The 14,956-nt window shown below is 45.0% G+C and overlaps 1 protein-coding gene across 1 annotated transcript in view; it reads left to right on the forward strand.

Annotated features, from left to right (window-relative positions):
* Positions 1-14,628, forward strand: part of LOC126035370 (endogenous retrovirus group K member 5 Gag polyprotein-like) — a 34,463-nt gene extending 19,835 nt beyond the window's left edge. The window contains exon 3 of the mRNA XM_049793907.1: positions 14,479-14,628. The gene's annotated coding sequence lies outside the window, so the exon portion shown is untranslated. The remainder of the gene's footprint in view (positions 1-14,478) is intronic.
* Positions 14,629-14,956: the final 328 nt, after the last annotated feature.

The following is a 14,956-nucleotide window of genomic DNA, read 5'->3' on the forward strand; positions in this document are numbered from 1 at the left end:
CACTTTTCTCGTTCAGCAATGTCTAGAGCTAGTTGGATGGCTTTCACTTCTGCAAACTGACTTGACTCGCCTTCTCCTTCAGTGGCCTCAATGACTTGTCGTGTGGGACTCCACACAGCAGCTTTCCATTTCCGATGGTTCCCTACCACACAACAGGATCCATCAGTAAACAAAGCATAACACCTTTCATCTTCTGATAACTCATTATATGGTGGTGCCTCTTGGGCACGAGTCACCTCCTCAGGTGATGCTCCAAAATCTCTGCCTTCTGGCCATTCCATGATCTCTTCCAGAATTCCTGAGCGGTTAGATTTCCCCAGTCGAGCCTGTTGCGTGATCAATGCTATCCACTTACTCCATGTAGCGCTGGTTGCATGATGTGTAGAGGGGATGTTTCCTTTGAACATCCAGTGTAGCACGGGCAATCGTGGTGCCAAGAGGAGATATGTTTCTGTACCAACAACTTCTGAAGCGGCTCGAACCCCCTCATATGCTGCTAATATCTCTTTTCAGTCGGGGTATAGTGAGCTTCTGATCCTCGGTACCCCCGACTCCAAAACCCTAATGGTCGACCTCGGGTTTCTCCTGGTGTTTTCTGCCACAGGCTCCAGGTGAGACCATGTTCCCCAGCTGCAGTGTAGAGTACATTTTGTACATCTGGTCCTGTTCGGACGGGCCCAAGACCTACTGCACGAGCTATTTCCTGTCTGATATGCTCAAAGGCTTGTTGTTGTTCAGGGCCCCATTCAAAATAGTTCTTTTTCCGCGTTACTCGATAGAGAGGGCTCACAAGCTGACTATAACCTGGAATATGCATTCTCCAGAACCCCACAAGGCCTCAGAAAGCTTGTGTTTCTTTCTTGTTAGCTGGTGGAGACATAGTTGCTATCTTGTTAACCACATCCATAGGGACATGACGGCGACCATCCTGCCATTTTATTCCCAAGAACTGAATCTCCTGTGCAGGTCCCTTGACCTTACTTTTCTTTATGGCGAAACCAGCTTTCAGAAGAATCTGAATTATTCTTTTTCCCTTCTCAAACACTTCTTCTGCCTTGTTGCCCCATACGATGATGTCATCTATGTATTGTAAATGTTCAGGGGCATCGCCTTGTTCCAGTGCCATTTGGATTAATCCGTGACAAATGGTAGGGCTGTGCTTCCACCCCTGGGGCAGCCGATTCCAGGTGTATTGGACACCTCTCCATGTGAAAGCAAACTGTGGCCTGCACTCTGCTGCCAAAGGAATGGAGAAAAATGCATTGGCAATATCAGTTGTAGCATACCATGTGGCTGCCTTTGATGCCAGTTCATATTGAAGCTCTAACATGTCTGGTACAGCAGCACTCAATGGCGGTGTCACTTCATTCAGGCCGCGATAATCTACTGTTAACCTCCATCCTCCATCAGACTTCTGCACTGGCCATATAGGACTATTAAAAGGTGAATGAGTCTTGCTGATGACTCCTTGGCTCTCTAGGTGATGAATCAGCTCATGGATGGGAGCCAGGGAGTCTCGGTTTGTCCGGTATTGCCGACGGTGCACTGTCCTGGTAGCGATAGGCACCTGCTGTTCAACCTGCAGCAATCCCACAGTAAAGGGATCTTCCGAGAGGCCAGGCAGGGTAGATAGCTGTTTGATCTTCTCTGCATTTACAGTGGCTACACCAAAAGCCCACCGGCACCCCTTTGGGTCCTTGAAGTACCCTCTCTTGAGGTAGTCTATGCCAAGGATACAAGGGGCCTCTGGACCGGTCACAATGGGGTGCTTTTCCCACTTGTCCCCTGTCAAGCTCACTTCAGCCTCCAGTATAGTCAATTCTTGGCATCCCCCTGTCACTCCAGAGATCCAGATGGATTCTGTGTCCCTGTATCCTGATGGCACCAGCGTACACTGTGCACCAGTGGCTACCAAAGCCTTATACTTCTGTGGGTCTGATGTGCCAGGCCATCGAATCCACACAGTCCAGTATATCCGATCATCCCTTTCCTTCTCCTGGCCGAAGGCAGGGACCCTCTATTGCTGTTCCTCATCAGAATATTCACTGTCCGATCCTTGCGGTACCAGACCAGAAGTCCCCTCACCAGAATCAAGGGAGGTGTTTTCAGTTCTTCTATGCCTGGAGGATCGCTGAGTGCCTTCTTGGGCCTCTACAGCAACTACGCTGACAGCCTTCTTCTTGGGTGACCCCTTCTTAACAGCTGTCTTCCCTCTCAGTTCACGTACGCGGGCTTCCATCTTAAAGGTGGGTTCACCATCCCACTTCCTCATGTCCTCCCCTTGGTCACGCAGGAAGAACCAGAGTGTACCACGTGGCATACGCCTTGGGCTCCCTTTCCCTCTGACCGGGGCAGGGGAGGACTGATTTCTTGGAGCATCCCTAACAGCCAAGGCACTGTCCTGTAGGGATGAGGAGACACAAAGATTTTCCTCAAAGTTTTGGAGCCAAGACGACACTTTCTCCACAGTTGGTGTTTCCATATCTGGACAATACATTGCTGCCAAGCTGTTAGAATACGACGCTGGGGCACCTTGAATCACCTTTCGTCACATGGCCCGTGTGCACAGGACATCCTCTGGGTCTTTGGAAACTTCCTCGTCATCTAGATCACTGTAGATGACTTCCACCACTGCTAACTCTCTCAGGTACTGAATGCCTTCATCTGCAGTAGTCCACTTTTCTGATGAATTTACAAGATCTTCCTTGAATGGATATCTTGCCCTCACACTTGAGAGGAGCCGGCTCCAGAGACTGCAAATTGCTGCCTCTTTCCCAATTCCTCTTTCAATTCCCCGGTTTCTAGCGAGAGATCCCAGCTGTTGCGCTTCCTTGCCTTCCAGTTGCTGACTATCAGCCCCGTTATCCCAGCATCGGAGCAGCCAGGCAGCAATCCGCTCACCTGGCTGGCGGCTGTAATCTTTCTGCAAGTCCCGAAGTTCTGAGGACGTCAGGGACCGGGTAGTTTCTGCTTCTTGTTTAAGTTCCCTCACTCCTTCCTCCAATTTCTTTATCAAAGGACCAGCTTCTAAATCAAGCCTTTCCTCTTCTTCTTCTTCCCTCACTAATCGATGGTATGGACCCGTTGATCTCCTTGTCCACTGTTTCCGTTTCACTACTGGGGCAATTACTGTAGTTGTTGTTTGGGTCCCTATCTCGAGCATTGTGTCCTTAGATGCAGTCTGGGTCCCTGCCTCAACCATGGTCCTCTGAGAGTGTTGAACTGTGGCTCGGTAGGCATAGGCCAGGCCCCAGTACAGTGCGAGAAGCTGCTGGTTTTCATTGGGATAGGCAAGGCACCCTTCTATCAGGTGACGTGTCAGTTTGCCAAGGTTACTTGCCTGTTCGGATGTAAAATCCCAGATTATGGGAGGTGATAACCGTCCTAGGAATCTGCCCAAATCCTTCCATATACCCTGCCACCCAGGGACTGGTCGCTTGAGGGCACATTTCAATATTGCCTCACCTAAAACTTGCCTCCTCTTATACCAGGAAGAGACCAGGTTCCACAATACCCATAATATGCCACCAGTATTAATTATTAGTATTGAACAGCTCACGTAAGGGTGAACAAGGACCTCGGGAGCCTGCATAATAAAACCATTCACATCAATGCCTGGTAGGGAGAGGGAGATGTGTTCCCTCATCTCCTCCACAAGATAGCTCCCACAACACAGCAAAGCCATCACTGCCAGGACAAAGCACATAGACACTATTTGTATTAGCACGTTCCCGCGTTCCTTCATTCTCCCCACAAGATAGCTCCCACAGCACAACAAAGCCATCAGTGCCAGGACAAAGCACACAGCCATTATTTGCATTAACATGTTCCCAAACTCAGCAAGCTAGAGATAAGCAAGCAGCTAACAAGCTCTGTGACCTGCACAGGAGCTTGCCACTTAATAACTAGCTATAGAACGCTTAATGCAAAACTGCCGTTGTCGTGCCCCACGTTGGGCGCCAAAAAGGACTGTGATGGGTTGACCCTGGCTAGATGCCAGGTGCCCACCAAAGCCGCTCTATCACTCCCCCTCCTCAGCTGGACGGGGGAGAGAAAAAAAATATAACAAAAGGCTCGTGGGTCAAGATAAGGGCAGTTTAATAAAATGATAGCAAAGGTTGCGCGCGAAAGCAAAGAAAAAACAAATGATGTTACTCTCTACTTCCCATCAGCAGGCGATGTCTGGCCACTTCCTGGGAAGCAGGGCTCCAGTATGCGTAGTGGTTGCTCCGGAAGACAAAAATGCCCCCCTCTCCGTCTCCCTTCACTTAGCTTTTATATCTGAGCTGACGTCATATGGTATGGAATATCTGTTTGGTTAGTTTAGGTCAGCTGTCCTGGTTATGTCCCGTCCCAAGATCTTGCCCTGCCCCAGCCTGCCATTGAGGGGAGGGCAAAAATGTTGGAGAGACAGCCTTGATGCTGTGCCAGCACTGCTCAGCAATAGCCAAAACACTGGTGTGTTATCAACACCTTTCTAGCTACAGAGCTGCAGAGCACAGTGCTATGAGGGCTGCTATAGGGAGTACTAACTCCATCTCAGCCAGACCCAATACACTAATGAATATGAATGAATAAGTTCAATATAAGGTGTATGATTTTGGTGTTCAGGTGTGCGTGGTTTTTTTGAGAAGACTCACCCGCGCACCCGGCCGTCAATAAAGAAGTGTCTGCTTATCTACACTAAATTGGTGTTGATAAGTTCTTTATTCCGACTTTTCCGGCAACACATGGACCATTGTGGGTATTATTTTCCCAACTTAATATATCATCGTAAGGTGTCTCTTTTATACCCTAAGATTCTTGCCTTTTTATGTCTTTAATTTTTAAATCCTTTAGGTCATTGTGGAGCAAGGTTGGGTCAGTGGGAAATGTTAGGGTGTTTTCAACTTGGTAGCGTTTGTTATATGGGTCTGTAGCTTTATATTTAAGGCAGCTTGTCATCAACAGTCCCCACAGCAGTACATTTCTGCCTTCTCCGTCTACTCGGTTGCTTCGAGCAACGGGTTGTATCATCTTCTCGGCAGCAAATGTATTCTTCAGGGGAGCACTTGTTAGGCTGCTTGGCCTGTCTTATTTAGTAAGCGCTCCAGTTTTTATCTTCTCACTTCTCACAAGTAGCAACTCACTCTCACGACCGTTTTTCTACAATTTATGTCAGTTATTATTGTTACACTAGGGCAAGGTTCATTGAATGATAACAATATCATTCGGGATGTATTCCTTTTACAAATATTTCCCACCACTCAGTGGAATCCTTTTCAATTTTCTTACTAAAACCCCTAGGCATAAGGCCTTGTCAGTTAATTGTCTTTCCCGATCGTGACACTCTTGACAAACCCCTCTGGGGGAATACCCGTAACGGTAATGGTTCCACCACTTTCCCTGACACACTATACACTTATAACATACAAATGGATAGCAATTACAATTTAGATTTACACAGTTGATGATCACAGGTTTACTCATCGGTTCTTTCTCTTCAAAGTAACCTTCAAGTCCTCCGAGTTGTTAGCCACTTCCCAATGAGAAGTGTGGATCGGTCCCTTAACCCGAGAAGCGTGGGTCCACCCTTTTTCTGTCGTCCGGATGGCTGTATCTGTAGTTAAAAGAACAAGAAACGGACCTTCCCAGCGGGTGTTTAGAGATGTTTCTTTCCATGTTTTTAACAGCATGTGGTCCCTAGGCTCAATTTTATGAATAGGAAATCTCAAGGGGACTGTTTGCTCTATTATTCCTTTCTGGTGGTTGTTTCTCATGACCTTTGCTAAGGTAGTTATGTAGGCATGGATAGATACATCTTCAACCTTGGGGTGTTGGATTGGTAACAGATTTGTTTTAACAAGCTCTGGTCAGGTTTGTCGTTATCTCAACCCTTCGTGTACCACGTTGTGTGTCAAAATGGACTGATGTGGTTTAACCCCAGCCAGCAACTAAGCACCACACAGCTGCTCACTCACTCCCCCCCATCCAGTGGGATGGGGGAGGAAATCGGGAAAAAAAGTAAAACTTGTGGGTTGAGATAAGAACGGTTTAACAGAACAGAAAAGAAGAAAGTAATAATGATAATGATAACACTAATAAAATGACAACAGTAGTAATAAAAGGATTGGAATGTACAAATGATGCGTAGGGCAATTGCTCACCAGCCGTCGACCAACATCTAGCCAGTCCCCAAGCGGCGATTCCCCGCAGACACACCTCATTTCCTATACTAGATGGGACATCACATGGCACGGAACACCCCATCGGCCAGTCCAGGCCACCTGCCCTGGCCGCGTCCCGCGCCAACCCCCCGCACCCCTCCAGCCCTTTCGCCGGCCGGGCATGAGAAGCTGAAAAATCCCTGACTACAGTCCAAACACCACCGAGCAACAACTGAAAACATCAGCGCCATCAACATTCTTCGCATACTGAACTCAAAACACAGCACTGTATTAGCTACTAGGAAGACAGTTAACTCTATCCCAGCTGAAACCAGGACACTTGGGTAATTCAGTGAAATCAACTTGTATTTTCTCAAAAGGTCTATAAGCCGTTTTCTTCTTTCCTGTGGCTGTTTGTTGACTGATTTTTAAAATGTTATGAATGTTTACTAGGGTTCAGTATATCTCTGCATATTAGCATTTTATATGTCATATTCCATAAGTAAATCTTCAATAGACACTGTCTCACATTCATTATTGACAAGTTAAGCAGCCTTGTATATATATAAATTTTCATTTGTCTTTCTTAAGTTAATAAATTTAATGAAATATTTTCAAAATATGTATTACAACTACCAAAGTATTTGAAAAAGATGCTGTTATAAATACCTGTGAGACAACCTATAACAGCCATATGAACTGGTTTTCACCCTAATCGCTTACAGTCCTTTTCCAAATCAAGTAAGAAGCAAGTAACTAGTTTGAAATAGTTATACATTTTTAACAACTTGAAATGACTATTACTTTTCAGATAGCTAGTAAAGTCTTTTAATTTTGCTTATAAACACAATTAGGTATTAACACAGGACTGTATAGTGTTTATATTCTTATTAACCTGCCAACAAGAATAGTTTATTGGCAACCTTAAATATTCAGAGGCAAAACACAATTCCTTGGCACAGAGGCTTTACAGCAGAGTAACGTATTTTACCCTTAGAACCATTATATAGGAACACAAAGAAAATTACTATGTTACTTTTGGTGATCTGAGTTCTGTTTCCTGGGCCTCTCTATCTGACAATTTATTCCCTCTGATTCGGTAATCTAATCTTTTTTGATGTCTTCTCATATGTGCCACTGCTATCTCATTTGGTTTTCTTAATGCTCTTAAAATTTTTGCTATTAATTCCTGATGTATAAGATTCCTCCCTTGAGTATTAATTAAACCTTTTTCTTTCCAAATTTTTCCAAAAGTGTGAACTACTCCATATGTATTTTTGTAATCTGTAAATATAGTCCCATTTTTTTCTCTTTAATTAATTCTAGGGCCTTATATAGGGCATACAGCTCACAAGCCTGAGCTGACCATGATGGGCTTAGAGGTCCTGATTCCACAGGTTTTAGGTCCTTATTAATTATTGTCTCACTTTAGTCTGGGTCTCAATTACCTTTAAGCAGTTATGTTGTAATTTCTTTGATGGTTTTCCAAACAAAATGTGCTGGACTCTGAGCAGAGGTTACCCTCAATTTAAATTAGGGGCATCAATCAATATTGTTTCATATTTTAGGATCCGGCTGTCTGTTAGCCATTTTTCCACTTTCTGTTGTAAACACTTCTGACATTATGTGGAGTATACACTTTTAAAGGGGTACTAAAGGTAATCTTTCTAAGTTTTTCCATTAATAACGCCATAGTGACCAAAGCTTGGAGACAAGTAGGCCATTCTCTACTTACTGGATCAAGTAACTTAGAACAATACCTCACGGGTTTTTTTTTTAATTCCTGCCCAGTCTTGAGCAAGGAATAATCACAAAAAAAAAGGTGGGTTTTTTGGGGATTTTTTGGGGGTTTTGTTTTTTTGGGTTTTAGATCTGTGAGGCTTAATACAGGTGTCTGTATTAATGCCCTTTTTATTTCCTCTAATTTCTGATCATCTTCTGTAGACCATTTAAGTTGGTTATTAGTTAATTTCACCTTTTCACTGTAGCTTTTAAGCCATGGTCTACAATATCTTAGTAATCCCAATATTTGTCGAATTTCTTTTTTAGTTTGTGGGGGTTTAACAATTTAATAGTGGTTTCTCGGGTTCCTTCTTTAGTTTCTCCCGCTATTAATAGATCGTCCACATATTGTAATAACTTTACTTCTCTGGGTAGAAATGAAATCTTGTAAAATTTTCTCTAAAGTTTGTCCAAATAGATTTGGTGACTCTGTGAACCCTTGTGGTAGCACAGTCCATCTTAATTGTTTTCATCGATAGCGATACAGCAGTCGCACAGAAAGCCCCACTCTCTTTGGCTGTTTACAGAGTTGACTTTCATTACAGCCCCGCGGCGCGAGGAGAGGCAGCGGCCGCTGCCGAGGGGGAGCTGCTCCTGCCACTGCCGCCGCTGCTGTTGCTGCTGCTGCTGCAACAAAGGACCTTGCCCATTGCCGCTGCAGCACCGGCTCCGCCGCGACCACACGGAGCCGGACTCCTCTCCTTGACCCCGAACGCTCAAGTCCAATTTGAAAATCAAATCCCCTCTTAACAAACCGTATTCCGCCCCAGGGAGCAAGAGCAAATCACCAAGGACCTCAAAAGGTTTCCCTTTTGCACCTACAATATTCACGGTATTCCCAGCAAGGGTGTAACCGGAGGGCAGCCCCTGAACGGTGGATCCCTCGGCCCCTGCATCCACCAAAAACTCCACCCCCTCCCTTTGGGGACTCAACCTCAATTCCACTCGGGGCTCCGTAGATGTTCCAGTCCCCAATAAGCAGAGCCCCTGACTCCCCCATTCACTTCCAAACATCTGTTCATCCTACTGTTTCCTTCCACAACTCCGCTTCAAGTGCCCTCTCTTCTCACAACAATAGCATTCAACTCCTGCTTCTCTACTTTCCGGTCCAATCGGCTTTCTTCATCTCAACATACATACACCCCCTGAGTCTCTCTCAACAATTCGTCCAACCCTCTGTCCTGCCAGTCTTCTAACTTCTCTAATTTCTTTCTTATGTCCACCTACGATCCAGCCACAAACCGTGTCCTCAGCAGGGCTTGACCCACGGCTGCACCAGGGCCAACTCCAGAACACAACTGCAAACCTCTCTCCAATCTTTCCAACTAGTCAGTCAGAGCTTCATCCCCCCTCTGACACTCACCAAAGGCTCCATTTACATCCTGACCTCCGGGAACCGTTTCCCGCACTCCCCAAATCACCATGTCTCTCAAATCACTCACACTCTGTCTATCTCCCGCAACTTGACAGTTCCAACTTGGTCTTTGTAGGGGCCATTTCACATCTCCCTGGGGCCTATGTTGATGTCTTTGGTCCCAGTGTCTCATCCCTGACCTCCTAATAATATCCCTTTCTTCAGATGTGAAGATTATTCTTAAGATAGCCTGAATTTCATCCCAGGTGTAAACACTAGGGTCTAAAAATTGATCTAGTCTTTCAGAGACCCTTAGAGGGTCCTCGAGTAAACTTCCCATTTCCTTCTTAAATTCTTGGATGTTCCCAGAATTTATGGGTACCGATACAAATCCCACTCCACCCTGATTTCCCCCCATGGCAACTTCTCTTAGGGGCAATAAATGTGTTGCTTTTTGGTCTGCCGGAGTCCTACTTCGAGTTTTCATCTCCTAAGTTTCTACTGGGGCAGAAGGGGTCAGGTGAGTGGGTAATTGAGGATATATTCGGGGTGGGGATGGAGGGGGTGATGGATTTGGGGATGGCGGGGGATTTGGAGCCAGGACATATGGGGGTGGGGAGGGTTGGTTAGTTGGGTCTTATTGTTCGTGTGGGTGTCCCTTCGTCTTTTTCTTTTCGGTTAAGGCAAAAATGTAACTTCTAGCTGAGGATATTATCCAGAGGCTGGCATATTCACTTTTTTCTAAACTAAAAGGTTCTTTTTGGTTCACATATACATTCAGAGCTTGACATACCCAATCCTCAAGTGACCCAAAAACTGGCCAAAATAATTTATCAGCCCTAATCTGTTTTCCCTCCCATATTTCCATATAATAATGTATCATCTTTTCCTTATTTTTCCCTTTACGAGATGGCCAATCATCCCAATATTTAATCATTGATCCCAAGGGATTATCTACCGGTATATCAGGTAAATGGCTGTCCCACCTTTTTGAGGGTACTTCTCTGTGAGTCCCCTCCCAGGACAGAAACTTTACTCTTTTTCTGTCCCATCGTCCTGAGGTGCCTTCTTTCTCTCAATACCTTTCGTTACCCTCCTTCGGTGGCCAAGTCCCTCGTGGGAGATTGGAACCGCACCTAGAAGAGGTCCACACTCGCTTCACAGAGTTTTCTGCATCTCACACACTCGCACACTCAAGGTATCCCGTCCGTGTTGAGGATTTCTTGGCTGGGCGAGGGCATGTGAGCAATCCAGCTGTTAGGTGGGAACGAAGCATAAGTTTACAAAGTGCTGGAGCAGACAAGGACGCTGTGTCCTTGTACGCTGGGAAAAAGGAAGATAAGAAGAGCCTGACAAGCAACTCCTGGATGCCAAAGAATGAGATAAGTAACTGCTGGACACCTCGTGAAGAAGCTTGCACAGCCAATAGAGGATAAGATAGTGTTGCGTGAACGGGGGTATTGGACCAATTAGAGTATTGTATAAGGCGCATGCACAAGTACATAAGGTATATAACTCTGCTAAAAGTTATAGTAAATGGACTTCACTTGATCACATTGGTCTGTGCGTGATTTCCCCTGTGGATCCTCCGCAACATTTGGCGCCCAAACAGGGACCCTCAGATCAGCACTTTATCGTCTCTATGAGAATTTCTGGTGCAGCTGAACTGACAAGGAAGCGGAGGAGCCGGCCGAGAGTGTTCCTGCTGCCTCGGCAGGATGGCAGAAGCTTCAGCCAAGCTGGGAAGCACGACGTGAGCTTCAGCTGAGCTGGGACGTGCGTAAGTTTGAATCTCGCCCTGAGCTGGGAAAACGAGGAGACGCGCAGAAGCTTGAATCTCGCCCTGATCAGGTGAGCGGTCGGAGAAGGAGATGGGGTTGGACAAAAGGCAGGAAGCAGTCCTAAAGCTCCTTCGTAATTTTCTCTCTGAGAGAGGACTGAAATTTGATAATTCTGTGTTAAAGGGGTTACTTTTATGGGCCTGGGAGAAAGAACTTATCCCAAATGTAAATGTCGCATTTGAAGAAGCGACCTGGGATAATATAGGCAAGGCGCTGTGGGACGCTGCTAACTGCAAGGGGGGTAAGGTGAAGGAGATGAAAAAATACGCAAAATTATGAAAAAATACGAAAAATTATGGTTCATGTTTTAATCCCTCCTGTTTCTATTCCTAAAGGTACCAGAATAGCACAATTAGTGCCAATCAGGTCGTGTGTTCCAACCCCAGGTGAAGTACAACGTGCAGATGGTGGATTCGGCTCCACAGGGAAACCGCAGGTATACTTTGCCATGGACACAACAAGAGGTAAACCAGAAAAGGTAGTGCAATTGGAAGGGCCTGACGGAGTTATCGTCAAGAAACCGATGACAACTGTTGGAGCGGCGGAGGAATGCACATAAGTCGACCCAATATGAGAGATAGAAGTGATTCAACTTTATTTGCACGGATAGCTCATATTTATACAGTTTGCGATAATTATGCCTACTAATCCTAATATGATTGGTACATTGCTAATGTTTATTCATTACTGAAACACACCCACTTGTGATTTGCAGCTATGCGTGTTCCGTAACTTTCTCATGGGAACTTCTTCAAAAGTTGCTTATGAAGTTATGCCAAGGTCACACCGTCCCTGTCTTTCTCCTGATAACAGCGAGACCAGCTGTTGTTTTCCTCCTGATATCAGCAAAGCCAGCAGTCTTCGGGCAAGGCCTAGTCTTGCTGCCCACGCTGACATTCTTTCACACAGAACTCTGCTCGCACAACTTTTCTATAGACCCATGTCCTTTTTCATCAAGCCAATTTCCAACAATTCCCCCTTTTTCTTTTTGTGCGAGTAGAGTTTGGTGTGTCAGCCTTGAGACTCCTCTCATCATGTACCCATACGCAGTCCTGAGTATTAGCCAGATTAATATCAATATACCTCACCATCGTAAGACTTCCTTAATGCATGCCATTAGTCATGGTGTTATCCCGCCGAATATTGACTGTAATACTCCATCAAACCAACTAGTTTCTTGCTGGATCTTTTGTGTATGTTTTTTCAGCCAATCTATTTGTTTGTGTATAGATTGAGGTAAAATTTTAACACCTGCTGTATTGTCCTTTGCAAAGATCTATGAACAGAATTAATTAAACACAGTAAAAACATTATACCTAATAAATACATAAGAATAAAAGACTGTTCAGGTAATGCCAATGACACACAAAAAGAGATTTGATTAATAGCTTTAGCTAGTGACACCCAAACATTCTTACTGTCCCACGGCATTAACCGATGTGGATCAATCACTGGTGTCACTGTCATGCTGCTTACTACAGTCAGTGTGTTCCATATCAATCTCAGCATAAGGTTTCAAATTTATGGGTAAATCAGGAACGTATCTGCCAGACATGGATGATGTGATTTTTTTTTTTTTTTGGTCCAATTGCTGCCAAGGCTTGCTGTCCCGGTGCACTTAGTTGTCTTGTAGAAGTTAAGCTATCGCTGCCCCGCAATAAATCCAGCAGCAGCTGTAAGTCTATATTTGTAATACCACAACAAGGTCGAATCCACTGTAGGTCTCTGTTTAAATCTTTCTCCCTCTTTTTGTTTTTGAGCAATCCAGGCTTGCTTAATCTAATGTCTCTGCCTTTCTTCTGCAGCGGCTATTACAAGCGGCTCCGCATCTATCACGGGTGCGGTTGGTTTCCCCGTCTCTTTTCCGCATTTCCTTTAACAATTCTAACATTGTCTCTTTTTGTTCTATTATTAGAGTAGCCAAGTCCTTGTTTGAATTATTTGAATCAGGGTATATGCTAGGTATAATTTGTTCATGTTGAACGGTGATATCTGGGGGCTGGTTTTTTCGCAGGCAGATTTTTACTCACTCCCTGATTCTGTAGGGTTTCCTTTAATTGTACGGTTAGGGAGGCTTGGGAACTGTCAGATGGTTGATTAATATCGGCAGTCCCAGGGAGTGGAGCAGAAGTCAAGGGCACAAGAGCAGGCGAACAAGCTCCAAAAAGTCTCTCTCGCTGCATTATGTTTTTCTCCCCGCTTTTCCCTTTCGCTTGCGGTTGGAGAGAGAGAGCAGCAAAAGCAGACGCAGACGCTTTACGATCTGCTTTCATTCCTTACGGAGTTGTCTTAATCAATTTCCATAAAGTTGCAAGACCTTTAACTTCTTTAGACCCGTCACTAATTTCATCCCATAGGGAGGTTCTGATAGCTTTCCAGGTACTAAGCTCAAAAGCTGTACCCACACTAATTGAAAGGTTTCTGTCCTTGCTTCATTAGATTTTTAGCTGATTTATCATCGTCAATTACCATATCCCATAATACGTCTCCTAATCTACGCCATTCACTCTCCTTAAATAATAAATCCGGATTCTTAAAGCATCCCTTAACACGACCTAAAGCAACTAATCCTGAAACTTGCTTAACGCAATTTACCCCCCGCTTTTCTAAAAAGCACTGTAATAATTTTAGGGCGACCTCTTGATCCATTGCCGGCCGGCTTCTTGATACTCCTGGGTGCTACCTTGATTAAGGCACCTCGGTTAAAAAGTCTTTGCAGCCTTTTTCCAGTAGCCCTCACTGACGGCGAACCCCTTTTGGACGGTCCAGGCACGAGAGTTAACACACCAAGCAAGACAATCAGCGTTCGGTTAATCTTTTGCCCCCCGGTCGCTGCTACCGGTGCTTCTCAGTGTCCGTCGCTCCAATTCCCCTTTCTTCGGTCCCCGTTTGGGCGCCATTTGTTGGAGCGGCGGAGGAATGCACATAAGTCGACTCAATATGAGTGATAGAAGTGATTCAACTTTATTTGCACGGATAGCTCAAATTTATACAGTTTGCGATAATTATGCCTACTAGTCCTAATATGATTGGTACATTGCTAATGTTTATTCATTACTAAAATACACCCACTTGTGATTTGCAACTATGCGTGTTCCGTAACTTTCTCATGGGAACTTCTTCAAAAGTTACTTGTGAAGTTATGCCAAGGTCACACCGTCCCTGTCTTTCTCCTGATAACAGCGACACCAGCTGTTGTTTTTTTCCTGATATCAGCAAAGCCAGCTATTTTCAGCCAAGGCCTAATCTTGCTGCTCAAACTGACATTCTTTCACACAGAACTCTGCTCTCACAACTTTTCTATAGACCCATGTCCTTTTTCATCAAGCCAATTCCCAACAGACAATCAATACAGGAGCTGATGTTACGATTATTTCACGATATATTTGGCCTCCATCATGGCCATTGATCAATCCAAATTTTGGTATTGCAGGGATAGGGAGCACACAAGCCACCTTAGTAAGTCAGCTACCCATTACCCATTTGTGTTCCCCGACGGTGAATACGTTACGACGTGTCCGTATGTCATGACTACCCCAACTGAATTGTTTGGACTCATAGGCAGTGATTTATTGAGCCAAATGAAGGCAATGTTAGTGACCCATCCTTTTTAGGAGCGGTCACTGAGGGGCAGCCAGTCCTGAAAATTAGCTGGAAAACAGATGAGCCTCTTTGGATTGATCAGCAGCTGCTAAATTCTGAAAGGCTGCTAAAAATACAAGAGTTAGTTGAGGACTGTCCTGGTTTCAGCTGGGATAGAGCCAGCTGTCTTCCTAGTAGCTGGTACAGTGCTATGTTTTAAGTTCAGCATGCGAAGAATGTTGATAACACTG

The sequence above is a fragment of the Accipiter gentilis genome, chromosome W (assembly GCF_929443795.1).
Source record: "Accipiter gentilis chromosome W, bAccGen1.1, whole genome shotgun sequence".
Taxonomy (NCBI): Eukaryota; Metazoa; Chordata; class Aves; order Accipitriformes; family Accipitridae; genus Astur; species Astur gentilis.